The sequence below is a fragment of the Dendrobates tinctorius genome, unplaced genomic scaffold, assembly GCF_039654945.1.
Source record: "Dendrobates tinctorius isolate UK_male_01 unplaced genomic scaffold, ASM3965494v1 ptg000011l, whole genome shotgun sequence".
In the NCBI taxonomy this organism is placed as follows: Eukaryota; Metazoa; Chordata; class Amphibia; order Anura; family Dendrobatidae; genus Dendrobates; species Dendrobates tinctorius.
In genome coordinates this window covers 21,719,994-21,740,666 of record NW_027361679.1, presented here as the reverse complement: position 1 = coordinate 21,740,666, position 20,673 = coordinate 21,719,994, and the positions used below count along the sequence as shown (strand labels likewise).

At 40.2% G+C, this 20,673-nt stretch overlaps 1 protein-coding gene and 1 long non-coding RNA gene across 8 annotated transcripts in view; one reads left to right on the top strand and one right to left on the bottom strand.

Moving 5' to 3' along the window:
- The window catches only part of LOC141101186 (uncharacterized), a 195,790-nt gene extending 188,167 nt beyond the window's left edge, over positions 1-7,623 (bottom strand). Inside the window, exon 1 of the long non-coding RNA XR_012234908.1 lies at positions 7,575-7,623. This is a non-coding gene — a long non-coding RNA (uncharacterized lncRNA). The remainder of the gene's footprint in view (positions 1-7,574) is intronic.
- CCSER1 (coiled-coil serine rich protein 1) overlaps positions 1-20,673 on the top strand; it is a 1,553,450-nt gene that overhangs the window by 934,741 nt on the left and 598,036 nt on the right. The window lies entirely within an intron of this gene.

The window sequence follows — 20,673 nt, the reverse complement described above, 5'->3', positions numbered from 1 at the left end:
GCTTCTTTAGAAATAGTTTTTGGGGTTCATCAAAGAGTTAATGTCCGGTTCTAAATTCCGAAACAGACTTCTCCAGAAAGTAAGTTTTAATGTTTGAAGTTCAGAGGGAAGGAAAGAGAGATTTTTTTTTTCCACCTCCAAAGTTTGGGTTCCATTGATTTCAATGGAGTTGGGGTTCAGGTTCAAGTTCGGGTACAGTTCGGATACCCGAATGGAACTCTGGACTAAAGTTACCTCGGATACCAGAACTGCTCATCCCTACCCCTAACTGCAGCAACTGGAGCTTGCTTCAATCTCTGCAGCTGAACCATTAAAACAACAGCATTTAAATTCCAGAATCACTGGTCCACATAGGGGCTGTCTAGCATCAGCCCCTCATAAACCATTTGCAGGTAGCCAATAGGGTTTACTTGGCAGCCGGTGGTGTGCTGACGATCCACATAACTACCATGTTATGCTGTGTATGATTTACCACAGGCTGATCTTCAAAGGAGACTATAAACTGCATTACTGTTGTATATAAGTAAATTAAGGGTCAAGTTTCCCATGAAGACTAAAAAGTAAAAAAAAGTATAAAACTGTATAAAAAATGTAAGACAATAATAAAAATATTAATCATTGCAATTTGAAGGTGATATTACCTGCGGGGTGGAGCAATTTTGAGTTGGTGATCCCAGACAATTATTCAGTTTGCCCTACCATTACAGACTTTGCCATTTCCTTGACATAAATGAGCAAAGATGTAAAATTCCTGTGTATGAGACATGAGTGTTTTAACTTTTGTGCAAAAATGATTTTATTGACACATAATTAACTGAGATGTTTACTTTTCCATATTAATACAATATTTTGCTCTTCTTTATATCTTTGTTTTTATGTATTTTGTGGAATCAAAGACCCTAACGTCTGTAGGGAAGAAACTGCATGGTGGTAAATAATGTTTGCCTAAATGACTATAATGGGTAGTTATTTATGCTCAATCTGGATTTTTGGCATCTGTTTTCATGCATAGAAATGAAGAGGAGTAGATGAGCTATGGGATGAGGAGGTTACCAATTTCTAGATACCATGTTCACCAAACTACAGAGAAGTTCCTATGCTAGATGAATATTGGTTAGTACTCATAAGATATTTCATTTTTTTTCCTTTTACTTTTGGGAACCCTAAAGCAAGCTTTATACTTCACATTAGCACATCAATCTCTCTTTTTAAATGCCCTGATACAGTACGAGCTCTTAGAAAGGAATATATAATCATACATTTTCAAGATATACTAAATTACATCTCCAAATCCATTACTTTTTTTTACTTCAACATAAAAGCTCGTTTAACAATAACATTAGATTGTAACTACTTTATGTGCTAATGAAATGGGATAGCGTTTTATAGTCTCGGATTCTTCTTGACAGATTTGAGCTATTCCTACCTAATGTGAATGTGAAGGATTATCAGAACATGGACTTCATCCCTGGAATATCTTATTGGTTATTCACTGAAGATGAATCATGATCTGTGAAGTCATTAACATGCTCAGGCCATAGCACAGGTCCACTCTCATTAGAGATCTGTTTGGAGAGTGTTTTTGATGTTTTTAAGTTGTCATTATGTTCCCGCAGTACACTAAAACCTTAATCTATGTTCATTAACATAAAAAGCGGTTCATTTAAGTTATTGAGACCTTTAAGTAAGGCTGTCACAATTGACAAGTTAAATGTGTAACGATTAGAGTTGAGCAATACCATCCGATACTTCAAAGTATCGTATCGGATGGTATCGGCCGATCTTTAAAAAAAGTATCGGTATCGCCGATTCCGATACCGGAAGTCCCATTCAAGTCTATGGAACTTCCGGTATCGGAATAAGAAAAACCCTTTCCTGCCCTTGTACAGCCTCTCTGGGGTCTGTACGGGCCTTTCGGGGGGCTGTGCCGGCCTGCCAGGGGGTCTGTGCAGGCTCCGGTGGTCTGTGCCGGCCTGCCGGTGGTCTGTGCAGGCTCCGGGGGGCTGTGCCGGCCTGCCGGGGGGCTGTGCCGGCCTGCCGGGGGGCTGTGCCGGCCTGCCAGGGGGTCTGTGCAGGCTCCGGTGGTCTGTGCCGGCCTGCCGGTGGTCTGTGCAGGCTCCGGGGGGCTGTGCCGGCCTGCCGGGGGGCTGTGCCGGCCTGCCGGGGGGCTGTGCCGGCCTGCCGGTGGTCTGTGCAGGCTCCGGGGGTCTGTGCAGGCATCGTCCGATGGGACTACAAGTCCCATCTGGCGATGCCTGCTACCATGACAGTGATTGACACATTAGCCAATGATGGGACAGTAGTAGTCCCATCATCCGGCTAATGTGTTAAATGTAAAAAAAAAAAAAAAAAAATTACATGCTACATTCATACTACATACTACATACATGCTACATTCATACTACATACTACATACATGCTACATTCATACTACATGCAACATACATACTACATATATACTACATGCATGCTACATATATACTACATATATACTACATGCATGCTACATACATACTACATATATACTACATGCATGCTACATACATACTACATATATACTACATGCATGCTACATACATACTACATATATACTACATGCATGCTACATACATACTACATGCTACATGCATGCTACATACATACTACATACATGCTACATATATACTACATACATACTACATATATACTACATGCATGCTACATATATACTACATGCATGCTACATACATACTACATATATACTACATGCATGCTACATACTACATGCTACATGCATGCTACATACATACTACATACATGCTACATATATACTACATACATACTACATATATACTACATGCATGCTACATATATACTACATGCATGCTACATACATACTACATATATACTACATGCATGCTACATACATACTACATGCTACATGCATGCTACATACATACTACATACATGCTACATATATACTACATACATACTACATATATACTACATACATACCACATACATACTACATGCATGCTACATATATACTACATGCATGCTACATACATACTACATATATACTACATGCATGCTACATACATACTACATGCTACATGCATGCTACATACATACTACATACATGCTACATGCTACATACATACCACATATATACTACATACATACAATACATTCATACAATACATACACAGACATACAGTACATATAACATAGAGTAACATACTTACCAATACTTGTCACATTGTTCCCCGAAGCCATTGTCGTCTACGGAATAAATATTAACATAACAAACCACAAACCGTAACTGTGCGTCGAGGGAGGGGCGGTAATACCGGATAATGGCTATGGGACAGGCGGCATGTGCAGTGGCCCACACTTATTGAGGTGTATGAAGGCAGGCAGTCCGGTCATCAGATCATGTGCCAGATTCCTCAGAGTGGTGCAGCCGAGCTCAGACCCAGAGACTCCTGCATAGAATCACACACTCCTCTTCATTTAACTATTAGCCGTTTAATGCAAAAAGTGGACAAAGCCAAATATACATATTAGACCTGACAAACCACAGACCCAGTGCTTGTTCCCGGACACCGCTGATACATGTCTGTGGCCACAGACCCAGGCGCTTGTTCCCGGACACCGCTTATACGTGCCTGCGGCCACAGACCCAGACGCTTTTTCCCAAACACCGCTGATACGTGTCTGCGGCCACAGACCCAGGCGCTTGTTCCCGGACACCGCTGAAATGCGTCTGCGGCCACAGACTCAGACACTTGTTCCCAGACACCACTGATACGTGTCTGCGGCCACAGACCCAGGCGCTTGTTCCCGGACGCCGCTAATACGGTTCTGCAGCCACAGACCCAGGCGCTTGTTCCCGGACACCGCTGATACGTGTCTGCGGCCACAGACCCAGGCGCTTGTTCCCGGACACCGCTGATATGTGTCTGCGGCCACAGACCCAGGCGCTTGTTCCCGGACACCGCTTATACGTGCCTGCGGCCACAGACCCAGGCGCTTGTTCCCGGACACCGCTGATACGTGTCTGCGGCCACAGACCCAGGCGCTTGTTCCCGGACACCGCTGATACGTGTCTGCGGCCACAGACCCAGGCGCTTGTTCCCGGACACCGCTGATACATTTGTTAGATTCATTGATTCTCGTGCTGCACTCTCATGTATTATCTTAATGGAAACTTGTCACTAAAAACATACTATTGCCCTGTAGATATGTGGTTAATCTGCAGGTTAATAGTGTATTAACCTATCTGGCATCTGCACTTAGCAGAACGCTGCAGAGAAAATGAACTTTATCCCCCCTGGCAGCCTTTGGTTTCCAGTCATAGAAATTGTGATGTTTCAGTCATTGCTCTAAGTATACAGAGTGGTGGCTGTAACTGCGCCCACATCACTAACTGACAGCCAGCCCCAAAGCAGAATCAATGTCTGTCTGTGCTGGGGTGTTGTAAAAAGTCTATGGTAAAAGAAAAAGTGTCAATGCAATGGACAGTGTAGTGTTAAGGAAAAATAGATTCATATCATGGCTAAGAATTTGGCAACATCTAACAGCAGCAAAAGCAGCACCACAACAACTGACACCAGCCATCTCTCCAGTAGTACTACCAAACATACTGTAGGTTCCATTTTGCCTCCTTTGCCCCAGTTACTTATTATTTGTCTCAGTCAGAGCAAGATGTTACCTTTGGCAGCAACATCATCAGAGTGCGTGCTATGCATAGATATCTGTCTGATCAAAAATGACTAAAAGAATAATTTTTGGATATTTTTATTTAGCAAACACATAGAAAGTCTGTCAGTGTGCTGTGCTATTAAATGACTGACTGTTTACTGCCAGGTTACCAAACATATCCACAATGGTGAGATCACTGGCGATTTTGAATTTCAAAATATTCTGTCATCTCTACTAAGCACTCTGGAGTAACTTTCATTTAAAAGCAGCAATTCCTTTTTTTCTGAAGAGGTTCTATACTAACACAGGGCTAAAATACAATCATTAATGATGAAAAAATGTTTTGTATGTGGCAAGTTATACAAACGACAAAATACAGGTTAACCCCTTTCCGAAGTTGGGCGTGATAGTACGCCCACCGTCGGAATCACTCCCTTTGATGTGGGCTCTGGCACTGAGCCCACATCTTTCCTGGCACATCAGCTATTTTGAACAGCTGACATGTGCCTCTAACAGCAGGGGGTGGAGTTGTGATCCACCCGCGGCTGTTAACCTGTTAAATGCTGCTGTCAATCTCTGACAGCGGCATTTAACTTGCGCTTATTGGAAGTGTGCTGAAAATCCCGCCCATCGGTGACTCCGTCACGTGATCGTGGGTCACCGATGGGTTTTAATGACAACCAGGGGTTTGCATTTCTGCTACACACAGGCCATCTGATCATCGTCTGTGTGTAGCACACGTGATTAGACAATGGCAGCTTCTATTCTCCCATTGAGAATATTGAAACATGCAAAAGGAAAAAAAAAGTTTTTAAAAATATAAAAAAATTAAAAAATATAAAAGTTCAAACCATCCCCCATTCGCCCCATTCAAAATAAAACAATTTAAAAAATCAAATATACACGTATTTGGTATTGCCGGGGTCAGAATCATCTGATCTAGCAATATAAAAAAAGAATTAACCTGATTGGTAAGCAGCGTAATGAGAAATAAATTCAATGTCTGACAAGATATAGAATAAACGGGCACCATCCACAATGTCAATTTAGGTGAGATCACCTAGTGCATATAAATGGATTGACATGAAAACACATAAAGAAAAAAAAAAAGTATATGCACACAAATAGGGATCACCACAAGGATATGATAATCAAAAAGTATCAATTTTATTAATGGACACAACAAACAGACACTTTGTTTAAAAACAATTAAAAAGTCTGAACAACCAGACTCTGATAACAAAACAAAGACAATGGGTCATTTTGATAAATAGTTAAATACTATGGGTCCCAAGGCCAACCATTCAGTATAATGCCAGGTATCTGCTAGTTACCATAACCTAGGGTCTATCAAATCAATTGTAATGACAATCATGACCTTGGATCAAAAATACCATATTATCACTAACTACTATGGTTACATAGAGATTCTACATATGCCATAAATAGAAAATTGAATACTTATCATGTTGCCAACACAAATAAACATACATTAACAAGTCCCTTTCCCTAGCATGATATCACCTGGTTTCTGAGGATGAACAAGCTACCGGGTAGGTTACATGGGACCCCCAAACCCACGCGTATCGACACAGTGATGTGTCTTTCTCAAGGAGATATCATGCTAGGGAAAGGGACTTGTTAATGTATGTTTATTTGTGTTGGCAACATGATAAGTATTCAATTTTCTATTTATGGCATATGTAGAATCTCTATGTAACCATAGTAGTTATTGATAATATGGTATTTTTGATCCAAGGTCATGATTGTCATTACAATTGATTTGATAGACCCTAGGTTATGGTAACTAGCAGATACCTGGCATTATACTGAATGGTTGGCCTTGGGACCCATAGTATTTAACTATTTATCAAAATGACCCATTGTCTTTGTTTTGTTATCAGAGTCTGGTTGTTCAGACTTTTTAATTGTTTTTAAACAAAGTGTCTGTTTGTTGTGTCCATTAATAAAATTGATACTTTTTGATTATCATATCCTTGTGGTGATCCCTATTTGTGTGCATATACTTTTTTTTTTCTTTATGTGTTTTCATGAGAAATAAATTCAAAACGCCAGAATTGCGTTTTTTTTGTTGCCAAAAAAATGCAATAATGGGCAATCAAAAGATGATATCTACACCAAAATGGAATCAATAAAGATGTCAGCTCAGTGCACAAAAAATAAGCCCTTACCCAGCACTAAATCAAGTAAAATGGAGATGCTACAGGTCTTAGAAAATAGCACCTTTTTTTTACCAAAGTTTAGATTTTTTCACCTCTTAAATAAAAAAGAACCTAGACATGTTTGGTGTCTATGATCTCATAATGACCTGGGGAATCAAAATGGAAGGTCAGTTTTAGCATTTAGTGATTATGGTAAAGAAAAAAAAAACAAAAAACAAGTGAAAAATAAAAAAGTTATGGCTCTGGGAAAAAGGGGAGCAAAAAATGAAAATGCAAAAATGAAAATACCTTTGGTTGTTAAGGAGTTAAAGTTATCCAAATAAGAATTAGTTATAGTGAAAAATATGCAGCAATAGGTTGAAGCTTTAAAAACATCAAATTATTTAGCATTTTATATTTTTTTAACTAGATAATGAACCAGAGCATCAATCTTGACTTCTAAAAGACAGGTTGAATAAGGCAATAACTCTTTCTATCATATTCGAAAAACAAATAAAATAACAGACTAAAATTGTCTGAATGACAATGGTCAGACTGTAGTAAAATGAATATGTTAGTAAATACATAAATTGATTGCTTTAGTTTTTATACTTTTCGTTAAGCAATAATGTCTATAATTCTAACCGTGCATATTTGTCTCAAAAATCCTACCTTCCATAAAAAAAATCTTTATTAAATTTAAAAAACAAGATTCCAGGCAATACTCACCTTTTGATTCACACTGTACCTGCTATATGTATTTACAATTTCTCTCCGGAGAGCCTTGCTACCAAGGGACCTTGACATTTTATAGTCCTTGCTCACCTTTGAATTTAACCATTATTGGATTGCAATAGCCCTGTCCTCTGTGTCGGAGTTTGTACGCCCTTTCGTGCTGTGCTATTTTACAAATAAGGACAAACAGGTTTTAAGTATGTAAGAAAAAATCCAAGTGACCTCCTCAGGGATATAGATGATGGAAAGAAAGGAGCCACATTTTAAGCTATTTCAATCTCTGTTCTTTGTCCTTAGTCTTAAAAGCTTAAACAATAACTCCCAAAATCGTTACTTTACTGTACAATTTGCAGGAAAATGTCCAACCTTGGCAAAACAACATATAAAGAGGAAGCAGAGCAATCGATATACCATGTCTACCTGCTGAATTTGAAATATATTTGCACAACAACAGAAAACAATTTGAAACACTGTAAACATGCCACCAATGATTTCCAGCCGGAGGGAACCACAAGAGTCTTTATGATAAATCATTGCTGCTTTTTGTATGAGTGACTTTTCTTTGATTCTATCCCGCTGATCTCCACTTTTTTATTTATTTTGTCTTTGGTACTTAGAATAATGTACTGGGGTATTAAATTTGCACATATGTTTTATGTAAGTCTATCTAATATCACTTTAGTTATTTTTTATATTTAGAGTCCAGATTCTAGGACAGGGATTTACAATAGCAATGCCCATATAGTCGCAACTTTAAGAAAATACCAAAGAGAGAGAGCTTTTCACAATTCAAATGAAAAGGCAATAATTCTATCTCTTGTAAAATATGGGGAGTCCTAAAAAATGAAAATTGTACTTAGGTATCAGAGTATTACTGATATAGTGGAAGTAGTGTTCACTAAAAATCCTTTTTGGGTTCAGTACATGAATATGAGCTATGAGAGTCTAATTTTTGAAAATAGAGTCTAAACTTTTGTAAATTAAATGGCTTCTTAGATGGTACTAGTTTCATAGAGTTTGGAAGCAGTTATTAATTTTATTACAAAGACTTGCTATTCCTTTCCATTTTTATCTTTGACTTCCTCAGTTGGTCAACTGAAGTAATGTGTTAAATTCTTATCCTTGTTATAGGCACTGGTCCATCCCACATCAATGAAAAGGGGAGGCATAGATTAGATGTTTTATATTGTTCTCCATACCTCTGCAGTGGCCATTTTGAAAGCACAAAAGCAGAGTGGAGATAATTACCGTATTTTGCAGATTATAAGACGCCCCTGTTTATAAAACGCACCCCAAATTTTGAGGAGAAAAATAGAAAAAAATCCATGATTCTTATTGCTTACTGGGGGGGATGGATGCCATGTAGTAGGGTCCCAGGGTCACTGCTGGAGGAGGCAAGAGTGGAGCTTTGCTGCAGGCTGGGATGAGGGGGTGATTGGATGTGCACCACTGATGGTGTTCAGCGCTGAGATCTCATCTCCCGAGATCTTGGTGCCGAGATCTCCATCTGCACATGTGCTTCACCCGGCAGTCATTTTCCAAGAATCCACCGCACAGTAAACCATGTAAGTGTGGGGACTCTAGGCTTTCACAAAATGTTGGCAGAGTGTTATGCATTGGAATTTTCCGACACTGCGGGATAGATCCCAAGCATTATCCGCTCCTGTGATCTCCCATTCAAGTCTGGCCACTGCAATTGCTACTCAGCACTGATGTCGGTCCCAGCATCTTGCTCAGGCTCATGGTAGACGTTTGGTTACTGCTGGCTCTCCAGTCAAGTCTGTGGTAACCGGTGATATACAGGTGTAGCCTTGCACTCTAAAGTCTAAGTCCAGAGATCACCTTACTGAGCATGTCTGTGATATGACATCTTCTCCTTAGTGGTCAGCCATTAGCTGCTCTGGTGAGGTGGCAGCTCCGGATTGGCCCGCGGGCGGTGCCTTGACTGACTGAGCGTAAGTGTTTGGGGTGGAGCCTTGCATATAATAGGCTCTCAGTGGTGCACGCAGACGCCCTAGTGTCATTTACGCTTGGTGTATGTGGGTGGATACTCTACCACTCAGGCCGCACATTTGTGTGTCTGCCTTTGCTTGAGTTTGTACACATTGGTAGGTAGGTGGCACACTTATGTGGTTTCACACCCATTTCTCTCCGCCTGCATCTCTAGTCTGCTACATGCTTTGGGTGCTGGTCAGGCATGGGCTCAGTAGTGTCAGGACTTGTGTTAACTAGCCACTTGGCTTAGCATCTATTTCAGTCTTGTGTGCAGTTAGCACAGTCCAGTTACAGAGCAAGCTCAACGCTTATGCTATACTTCTTAATGAAGATGACATGGTATTGGACCTAGCGTCATAAGAGTTCTTTCTATTGGCTTAGCATTTGCTTCATTCATGTGTGTGGTTAGCACAGTTTAGTTGCAGAGAAAGCCTCATCCACGTGCTAATATCCCTGTGATGAGAACAGGGTTTAACACTTAGCATACTTAGTGCATTAACTCTCGGTGAAGTCAATGAGCTTGGTACTTGGTGTTCCCATTCCACTTTGTCGTGCTAACACAGTGTGTTTAAGGTAATGCTTGCTGTTTTGCTCCGTCATTGTTCACACTAGCAGCAGGTAACATCTCTGCACGGTATTTATTTTTATTTAGTGCAAACCGCCAACACTAACACAAAGCCCCCGCACCACCAAACACCCGCAGCGGTGCACATCAGAACACCCCCTCTTCCCAGCTTGTGGCCTGCAGCAACGCTCCACTCTTTCTTCCTCCAGAAGCGACCCTGGGACCCAGCTCCATGGCAGCTGGTAAGGTATATCTGCATTATAAGACGTATCCCCATTTTCCCCCAAATTTGGGGGGAAAAAGTGCGTCTTATAATCCTAAAAATACGGTAGATGTAGAATTCTATATACATACACTATTGGAGAGAAAATTGGCCCAGAAGGATATAGTTATTGTAACAACCAAAAGGGTGTACAGCTCCACTGAATGACGCTTCTATATCAGGTCAATAAAATATTACTTTTATTTAATTATCTAAAATTATGTAAAATGTAATCATGCAGGAAATGCCATCCAATATGTTTCACTGATATAGTGGAGTCACCAGGTGGGTGTATATCATATGTATGTCATATATATGCCACTGTCCAATAACCTGATGGCACCTCTATATCAGTGAAACATGTTAGGGGGACGTGTGCTGCATGATTGAATTTTAAATATTCATTATTTGCCATAATACTTATTGATGGATCCTACCATAAGAATCAAGAGATAAGCTAATGCTACGCTACGCAATAAGTTAACAATAAATAAGGGAAAATCTTAATTAGTATTATTTCAGCTTAAACCTCTAAGGATAATTTAAGATAATTAAATAAAAGTTATATTTTATTGACCTGCTAGAGAGGGGGCATTCAGTAAGGTTTTACACTTTGATTGTTTAATTAGATATAATGATGAAACATTAGAAAGGTCAGCTGTAATATTGGGGGTGAAGGGTTCAGTGTAATAGATAATAATAAAGTGAAAAGATTATTATTTATTATTCAATACACGTCCTCCTTAAAAAGAAGAAAAAACTAAGGAATGCGGCATCTCTTTTTAGCCTGTCCACTTTGTATTGCCAGCAGCTATTTAGATGTGCAAGCTAAACCTTTCTTGGAAAACACAGTGATATATGGCTGGTGAATTAGTAATAGGACAAGCTTATAAAAACAAGCTGGTACTGCGTTATTTACTTTTCTCAGAATGGATTCTAGATTTCATGTCTTTCATCTGAAGACAAATGTAGTTTGAACAATAGGCTTTATTGCTTAGAGAGAATAAACTTGATACAATTGGAAGCTCACAGCTAAAATTTGGACAGAAAAGTGTTAACTATTCCATATATAATCTGCAATGCCAAAGCATGTCAGATGAGATAAGAGAATAAAGTGGATATTCAAGATACAAGAAAAGATGCTTGTTCCCAGGTGGTAAGTATAGCCAGATTTCTAGCTGTCCCTTTATAAAAATACAAATTCTGTATGTCATAAACATGCATTTAAGAAAGCATAAACATTGGTCTCTTTCTTTCTAATTTTGTAGCAGAATTAAAATGACGTCATTTATTCATAAGCACATATTCAATATGTGAGTTGCAATGTTAGCTGGTATATGCATATTCTAGAAGTACATTTGATATTTTCAATACCTGATTGTAAAAAATATTGTATTTAGATTGTATTATTATGTTCTTACTTAATTTTACGATATTGCCATCCCAAAGCATAAAATTCTGGTCTTCCCCATTTTTGCTCCTATGGCGCTTCATCTTACAAAAAAAAATCAAAGCACCAGAATTACATTTCTCTTGGCCTCTGCAACATTGCAACAAAATGCAATAAAAGGCTATCAAAACATTATATCTACCTCAAAATGGTATCAATAAAATTGTCAGCTCAACGTGCAAAAAATAAGTCATTACACAGCCCCAGATCACCAAAAAATGGAAACGTTACTTACGGGTCTCATAAAATGGCGACAAAAACAAATTATTATTTTTTTTTTACCATTTCTGAAATTTTTTTCACCACCTACATAAAAAAACAATACGTTTGGTATCTGCGTACTTGTCCTAACCTGGGGAATCAAATATCCAGGTCAGTTTTACCATATAGTGAACTTGGTAACTATGAAAACCCCCAAAAATTCATGGAATTACACCTTTTTTTTCCAATTTTACATACTTGGCATTTTTCCCATTTTTCAGTGCATTATATGGTAAATGAAATGGTGCCAATCAAAAATGCAATACATCTTACAAAAATCTAACCCTTATGTGGGTTAGACGGGAAAATAAAAAAGTTATGGCTCTTGAAAAAAGAGGAGTAAAAAGTAATGTTGAGCATTCCGATACTGCAAATATCGAGTATCGGCCGATATTCGCTGTATCGGAATTCCGATACTGAGTACCAATATTTTTTCAATATCGGATACTGGAATCGGAAGTCCCCATAATGCAATGAGCCTCTGTTGTGGCTGTGACTGACTGCTGAAATGATGTCATCATGATGCGCGGTCTGTGCGCATCATGATGCGCAGTCTGTGCCGACAGCCGGGGGTCTGTACGGGCCTGCCGGGGGCTTGTGCCAGCTGCCGGGGGTCTGTACGGGCCTGCTTGCTACAATAACAGTGATTGACACATTAGCCAATGATGGGACAGTAGCAGTCCCATCATCCAGCTAATGTGTTGAATGTAAAAAAAAAAAATATATATATATTTATATATATATACTACATACATACAACATGCATACTACATGCCAAAAGTTTAGAGAATGACACAAATATTACAAAGTCTACTGCTTCATTTTTTCTAATGGCAATTTGCATATACTCCAGAATGTTATAAATAGTGATCAGCTTAACAGCAATTACTTGCAAAGTCAATATTTGCCTAGAAAATTAACTTTATCCCCCAAAACACATTTCAACATCATTGCAGCCCTGCCTTAAAAGGACCAGCTAACATCGTTTCAGTGATTGCTCCATTAACACAGGTGTGGGTGTTGATGAGGACAGGGCTGGAGATCAATCTGTCATGATTAAGTAAGAATGACACCACTGGACACTTAAAAAGGAGGCTGGTGCTTGGCATCATTGTTTCTCTTCTGTTAACCATGGTTATCTCTAAAGAAACACGTGCAGTCATCATTGCACTGCACAAAAATGGCCTAACAGGGAAGAGTATCGCAGCAAGAAAGATTGCACCTCAGTCAACAATCTATCGCATCATCAAGAACTTCAAGGAGAGAGGTTCCCTTGTTGCCAAAAAGGTTCCAGGGCACTCAAGAAAGACCAGCAAGCGCCAGGACCGTCTCTTAAAAGTGTTTCAGCTGTGGGATCGGGCTACCAGCAGTGCAGAGCTTGCTCAGGAATGGCAGCAGGCAGGTGTGAGTGCATCTGCACGCACTGTGAGGCGGAGACTCTTGGAGCAAGGCCTGGTCTCAAGGAGGGCAGCAAAGAAGCCACTTCTCTCCAGAAAAAAACATCATGGACAGACTGATATTCTGCAAGAGGTACAGGGAGTGGACTGCTGAGGTCTGGGGTAAAGTCATTTTCTCTGATGAATCCCCTTTTCGATTGTTTGGGACATCTGGAAAACAGCTTATTCGGAGAAGACGAGGTGAGCGCTACCACCAGTCTTGTCTCATGCCAACTGTCAAGCATCCTGAAACCATTCATGTGTGGGGTGGCTTCTCAGCCAAGGGAATGGGCTCTCTCTCAGTCTTGCCTAAAAACACAGCCATGAATAAAGAATGGTACCAGAATGTCCTCCAAGAGCATCTTCTCCCAACCATCCAAGAGCAGTTTGGCGATCAACAATGCCTTTTTCAACATGATGGAGCACCTTGCCATAAAGCAAAGGTGATAACTAAATGGCTCAGGGAACAAAACATAGAGATTTTGGGACCATGGCCTGGAAACTCCCCAGATCTTAATCCCATTGAGAACTTGTGGTCAATCATCAAGAGACGGGTGGACAAACAAAAACCTTCAAATTTAGACAAAATAAAAGCATTGATTTTGCAAGAAGGGACTGCTATCAGTCAGGATTTGATTCAGAAGTTGATTGAGAGCATGCCAGGGAGAATTGCTGAGGTCCTGAAGAAGAAGGGTCAACACTGCAAATATTGACTTGCTGCATTAACTCATTCTAACTGTCAATATAACCTTTTGTTACTCATAATATGATTGCAATTATATTTCTGTATGTGATAAATACATCTGACAAACACACATAAAAACCAGAGGGCAGCAGATCATGTGAAAATATATTTGTGTAATTCTCTAAACTTTTGGCCATGACTGTATATACAACATTCATACAACATACATACATACTACATATATACAACATTCATACATACTACATACATACTACATATATACAACATTCATACAACATACATACATACTACATACATACTTCATATATACTACATTCATACATACTACATACATACTACATTCATACAACATACACACATACTACATATATACTACATTCATACAACATACATACTACATACATACTACATATATACTACATTCATACATACATTCTACATACATACTACATATATACTACATTCATACAACATACATACATACTACATACATACAACATTCATACTACATACATACTACATACATACAACATTCATACAACATACATACATTCATACATACTACATACATACAACATATATACTACATTCATACATACTACATACACACTACATATATACTACATTCATACAACATACATACATGCATACTACATACTACATACACACTACATATATACTACATTCATACATACTACATACAGTGGGGAAAAAAAGTATTTAGTCAGTCAGCAATAGTGCAAGTTCCACCACTTAAAAAGATGAGAGGCGTCTGTAATTTACATCATTGGTAGACCTCAACTATGGGAGACAAACTGAGAAAAAAAAATCCAGAAAATCACATTGTCTGTTTTTTTTTTTTTTCATTTTATTTGCATATTATGGTGGGAAATAAGTATTTGGTCAGAAACAAAATTTCATCTCAATACTTTGTGATATATCCTTTGTTGGCAATGACAGAGGTCAAACGTTTTCTGTAAGTCTTCACAAGGTTGCCACACACTGTTGTTGGTATGTTGGCCCATTCCTCCATGCAGATCTCCTCTAGAGCAGTGATGTTTTTGGCTTTTCGCTTGGCAACACGGACTTTCAACTCCCTCCAAAGGTTTTCTATAGGGTTGAGATCTGGAGACTGGCTAGGCCACTCCAGGACCTTGAAATGCTTCTTACGAAGCCACTCCTTCGTTGCCCTGGCGGTGTGCTTTGGATCATTGTCATGTTGAAAGACCCAGCCACGTTTCATCTTCAATGCCCTTGCTGATGGAAGGAGGTTTGCACTCAAAATCTCACGATACATGGCCCCATTCATTCTTTCATGTACCCGGAGCAGTCGTCCTGGCCCCTTTGCAGAGAAACAGCCCCAAAGCATGATGTTTCCACCACCATGCTTTACAGTAGGTATGGTGTTTGATGGATGCAACTCAGTATTCTTTTTCCTCCAAACACGACAAGTTGTGTTTCTACCAAACAGTTCCAATTTGGTTTCATCAGACCATAGGACATTCTCCCAAAACTCCTCTGGATCATCCAAATGCTCTCTAGCAAACTTCAGACGGGCCCGGACATGTACAGGCTTAAGCAGTGGGACACGTCTGGCACTGCAGGATCTGAGTCCATGGTGGCGTAGTGTGTTACTTATGGTAGGCCTTGTTACATTGGTCCCAGCTCTCTGCAGTTCATTCACTAGGTCCCCCCGCGTGGTTTTGGGATTTTTGCTCACCGTTCTTGTGATCATTCTGACCCCATGGGGTGGGATTTTGCGTGGAGCACCAGATCGAGGGAGATTATCAGTGGTCTTGTATGTCTTCCATTTTCTAATTATTGCTCCCACAGTTGATTTCTTCACTCCAAGCTGGTTGGCTATTGCAGATTCAGTCTTCCCAGCCTGGTGCAGGGCTACAATTTTGTTTCTGGTGTCCTTTGACAGTTCTTTGGTCTTCACCATAGTGGAGTTTGGAGTCAGACTGTTTGAGGGTGTGCACAGGTGTCTTTTTATACTGATAACAAGTTTAAACAGGTGCCATTACTACAGGTAATGAGTGGAGGAAAGAGGAGACTCTTAAAGAAGAAGTTACAGGTCTGTGAGAGCCAGAAATCTTGATTGCTTGTTTCTGACCAAATACTTATTTTCCACCATAATATGCAAATAAAATGAAAAAAAAACCAGACAATGTGATTTTCTGGATTTTTTTTTCTCAGTTTGTCTCCCATAGTTGAGGTCTACCTATGATGTAAATTACAGACGCCTCTCATCTTTTTAAGTGGTGGAACTTGCACTATTGCTGACTGACTAAATACTTTTTTTCCCCACTGTACATACTACATTCACACAACATACATGCTACATATATACTACATTCATACAACATACATACTACATATATACTACATTCATACAACATACTACATACATACTACATATATACTACATTCATATATGCATACTACATACTACATACATACTACATTCATACAACATACATACTACATACTACATACATACAACATTCATACAACATACATACATTCATACATACTACATACATACTACATATATACTACATACATACTACATACATACTACATACATACTACATACATACTACATACAATACATTCATACAATACATACATACTACATACATACTACATACAATACATTCATACAATACATACATATAGACATACAGTACATATAACATAAAGTACATACTCACCAATACTTGTCACTTTGATCCCCGAAGCCAGTGTTATCTGTGGAAAAATATGAAAATAACAAACAAACAATATACTTCCTGATCCGCAGAAATCCACGCGTGTCCCACGCCGATCTCCCGTAGAGAACAACAGTATCAGCTGATGCGACTGCTCTCTACGGGGCTCCAGGAATCCAATCACGGGAGGTAGGTATCCTTCCGCACTGTATTCCTCCGCCACTGTTAAAAAAATAGTCCCTGGTCTCACTTTATGGCAAAAGCCGGGAGGGAACTTTCTCACACAGCAATGCCAAAATTGAGACTAGGGACTATTTTTTTTACTGTGGCGGAGGAATACAGTGTGGAACGATACCTACCTCCCATCATTGGATTCCTGGAGCCCAGTGGAGAGCGGTCGCATCAGCTGATGCTGCTGTTCTCCACGGGAGATCGGCATGGGACACGCGTGGATTTCTGTGGATCAGGGAGTATATTGTTTGTTTGTTATTTTCATATTTTTCCACAGATGACACTGGCTTCGGGGATCAAAGTGACAAGTATTGGTGAAAATGTACTCTATGTTATATGTACTGTATGTCTATATGTATGTATTGTATGAATGTATGAATGTATTGTATGTAGTATGTATGTTGTATGTCTGTAGCATGTTGTATGTATGTAGTCTGTATGTATGAATGTAGTATATATGTAGTATGTATGAATGTATGTATGTTGTATGAATGTTGTATGTATGTTGTATGTCTGTAGCATGTTGTATGTATGTAGTAAGTATGTAGTATGTATGTATGTATGTTGTATGAATGTAGTATATATGTAGTATGTATGTATGTTGTATGAATGTAGTATATATGAAGTATGTATGTAGTATGTAGTATGTATGTTGTATGAATGTTGTATATATGTAGTATGTATGTAGTATGTAGTATATATGCTGTATGAATGTAGTATATATGTAGCATGAATGTAGTATATATGTAGTATGTATTTATGCTGTATGAATGTAGTATATATGTAGTATGTATGTATGTTGTATGAATGTTGTATATATGTAGTATGTATGTAGTATGGATGTTTTTTTTTTTTACATTCAACACATTAGCCAGAAGATGGGACTACTACTGTCCCATCATTGGCTAATGTGTCAATCACTGTCATTGCAGCAGGCATCGCCCAATGGGACTTGTAGTCCCATCGGATGATGCCTGCACACACACAAGACCCCCAGCAGGGCGGCACAGACCCCCGGCAGCTGGCACAAGCCCCGGCAGGCCCGTACAGACACCCGGCAGCCGGCACAAGCCCTCTGCAGGCCCGTACAGACCCCCGGCAGCTGGCACAAGCCCCCACCAGGCCCGTACAGACCCCCGGCAGCCGGCACACGCCCCCGGCAGGCCCGTACAGACCCCCGGCAGCAGGCACAAGCCCCCGGCAGGCCCGTACAGACCCCCGGCAGCCGGAACAAGCTCCCGGCAGGCTGGTACAGACCCCCGGAAGCCGGCACATGCCCCCGGCAGGCCCGTACAGACCCCCGGCAGCCGGAACAAGCCCCTGGCCGGCCAGTACAGACCCCCGGCAGCTGGCACAAGCCCCTGGCAGGCCCATACAGACCCCCGGCAGCCGGCACAAGCCCCCGGCAGGCCCGTACAGACCCCCGGCAGCCGGCACAAGCCCCCGGCAGGCCCGTACAGAACCCCGGCAGCCGGCACAAGCCCCCGGCAGGCCCGTACAGACCCCCGGCAGCAGGCACAAGCCCCCCGGCAGGCCCATACAGACCCCTGGCAGGCCCGCACAGACACGCACAGTGTCCGCCCACGCACTGCCCGCACTCTTCCCCCCTCCCGAACTGGATGTGCAAGTAAAGAAAGGGTTTTTTTATTGCGATATTTCTGTCCCATTGACTTGAATGGGACTTCTGGTATCGGAATCGGCGATACCGATACTTTTTTGAGTATCGGGCCGATCCAATCCGATCCGATATTTCTTAATATCGGATGGTATCGCTCAACACTAGTAAAAAGCAAAAATATAAAAAGGAAAATTGCCGGTTAGTGAAGAGGTTAAAGGGGATGTGCCAGTAGGATCAACCCTCCTAAGTCTTGTATATAGACACTCAAATCATAGGAAGCTGAATAACGTCAAATCCATGTTTTTTCTATATACAGTGCCTTGCAAAAGTATTCGGCTCCCTGGAACTTTTCAACCTTTCCCCACATATCATGCATCAAACATAAAGATACCAAATGTAATTTTTTGATGAAGAATCAGCAACAAGTGGAACACAATTGTGAAGTTGAACAAAATGTATTGGCTATTTTAAATTTTTGTGGAAATTCAAAAACTGAAAAGTGGGGCGTGCAATATTATTCGGCCCCTTTACTTTCAGTGCAGCAAACTCACTCCAGAAGTTCATTGTGGATCTCTGAATGATCCAATGTTGTCCTAAATGACTAATGATGATAAATATAATCCACCTGTGTGTGTGTAATCAAGTCTCCGTATAAATGCACCTGCTCTGTGATAGTCTCAGGGTTCTGTTTGAAGCACAGAGAGCATCATGAAAACCAAGGAACACAACAGACAGGTCCGTGATACTGTTGTGGAGAAGTTTAAAGCCGGATTTGGATACAATATGATTTCCAAAACTTTAACCATCCCAAGGAGCACTGTGCAAGCGATCATATTGAAATGGAAGTAGTATCATACCACTGCAAATCTACCAAGACCCAGCCATCCCTCTAAACTTTCATCTCAAAAAAGAAGACTGAACAGAGATGCAGCCAAGAGGTCCATGATCACTCTGGATGAACTGCAGAGATCTACAGCTGACCTCACTGAGCTTGAGCTGTTTGCCAAGGAAGAATAGGCAAGAATTCCAGTCTCTCTATGTACAAAACTGATAGAGACATACCCCAAGTGACTTGCAGCTGTAATCACAGGAAAAGGTGGTGCAACAAAGTACTAAGTTAAAGGGGCCGAATAATATTGCACGCCCCACTTTTCAGTTTTTGAATTTACACAAAAATTTAAAATAACCAATAAATTTCGTTCAACTTCGCAATTGTGTCCCACTTGTTGATTCTTCACCAAAAATTTGCATTTGGTATCTTTATGTTTGAAGCATGATATGTGGGAAAAGGTTGAAAAGGTCCAGGGAGCTGAATACTCTCGCAACGCACTATATAAACAAGCTGTTCCAGGTTATGGGCAGGACACGGATCCACCTTGGAGTCTGCTTCCAGAGATTATTATAAATGAAAAGAGGCATTACATGTGTGAGATATGTAATGGTTTCCAATGTTACCAATGTAATGTGTAATGGCTGCTCTCTGCTCTTCTGATCTCATTGTAGAGCTGTGTGTGATTATAATTAACAGATCTGCAGGTTTCTCTCCGCATCAGCTTCCATCTCATGGGCAGACACCGTTGCAATATTGTTGCATTACAGGGGAACTGTGAGAGCTGCAGCTGCAAACATGTTTGTTATGAAATAAAGTTTAGTTCTACTGTTCTGTGTTAATTACATGTCTTACACTGAAAATGTCCCATTTTATTTCAAAAAAGCCCTTGAGGCAGATTCTCATTCATATAGCTGTCTGACCCATGGTTCTGAACAGCTGATTTACATATAAGGTAACCCCAGAATAAGAGACCGAATTGCAGATATCAAGGTATAATTTCATTCAGCTTCCCTTGACCCACAT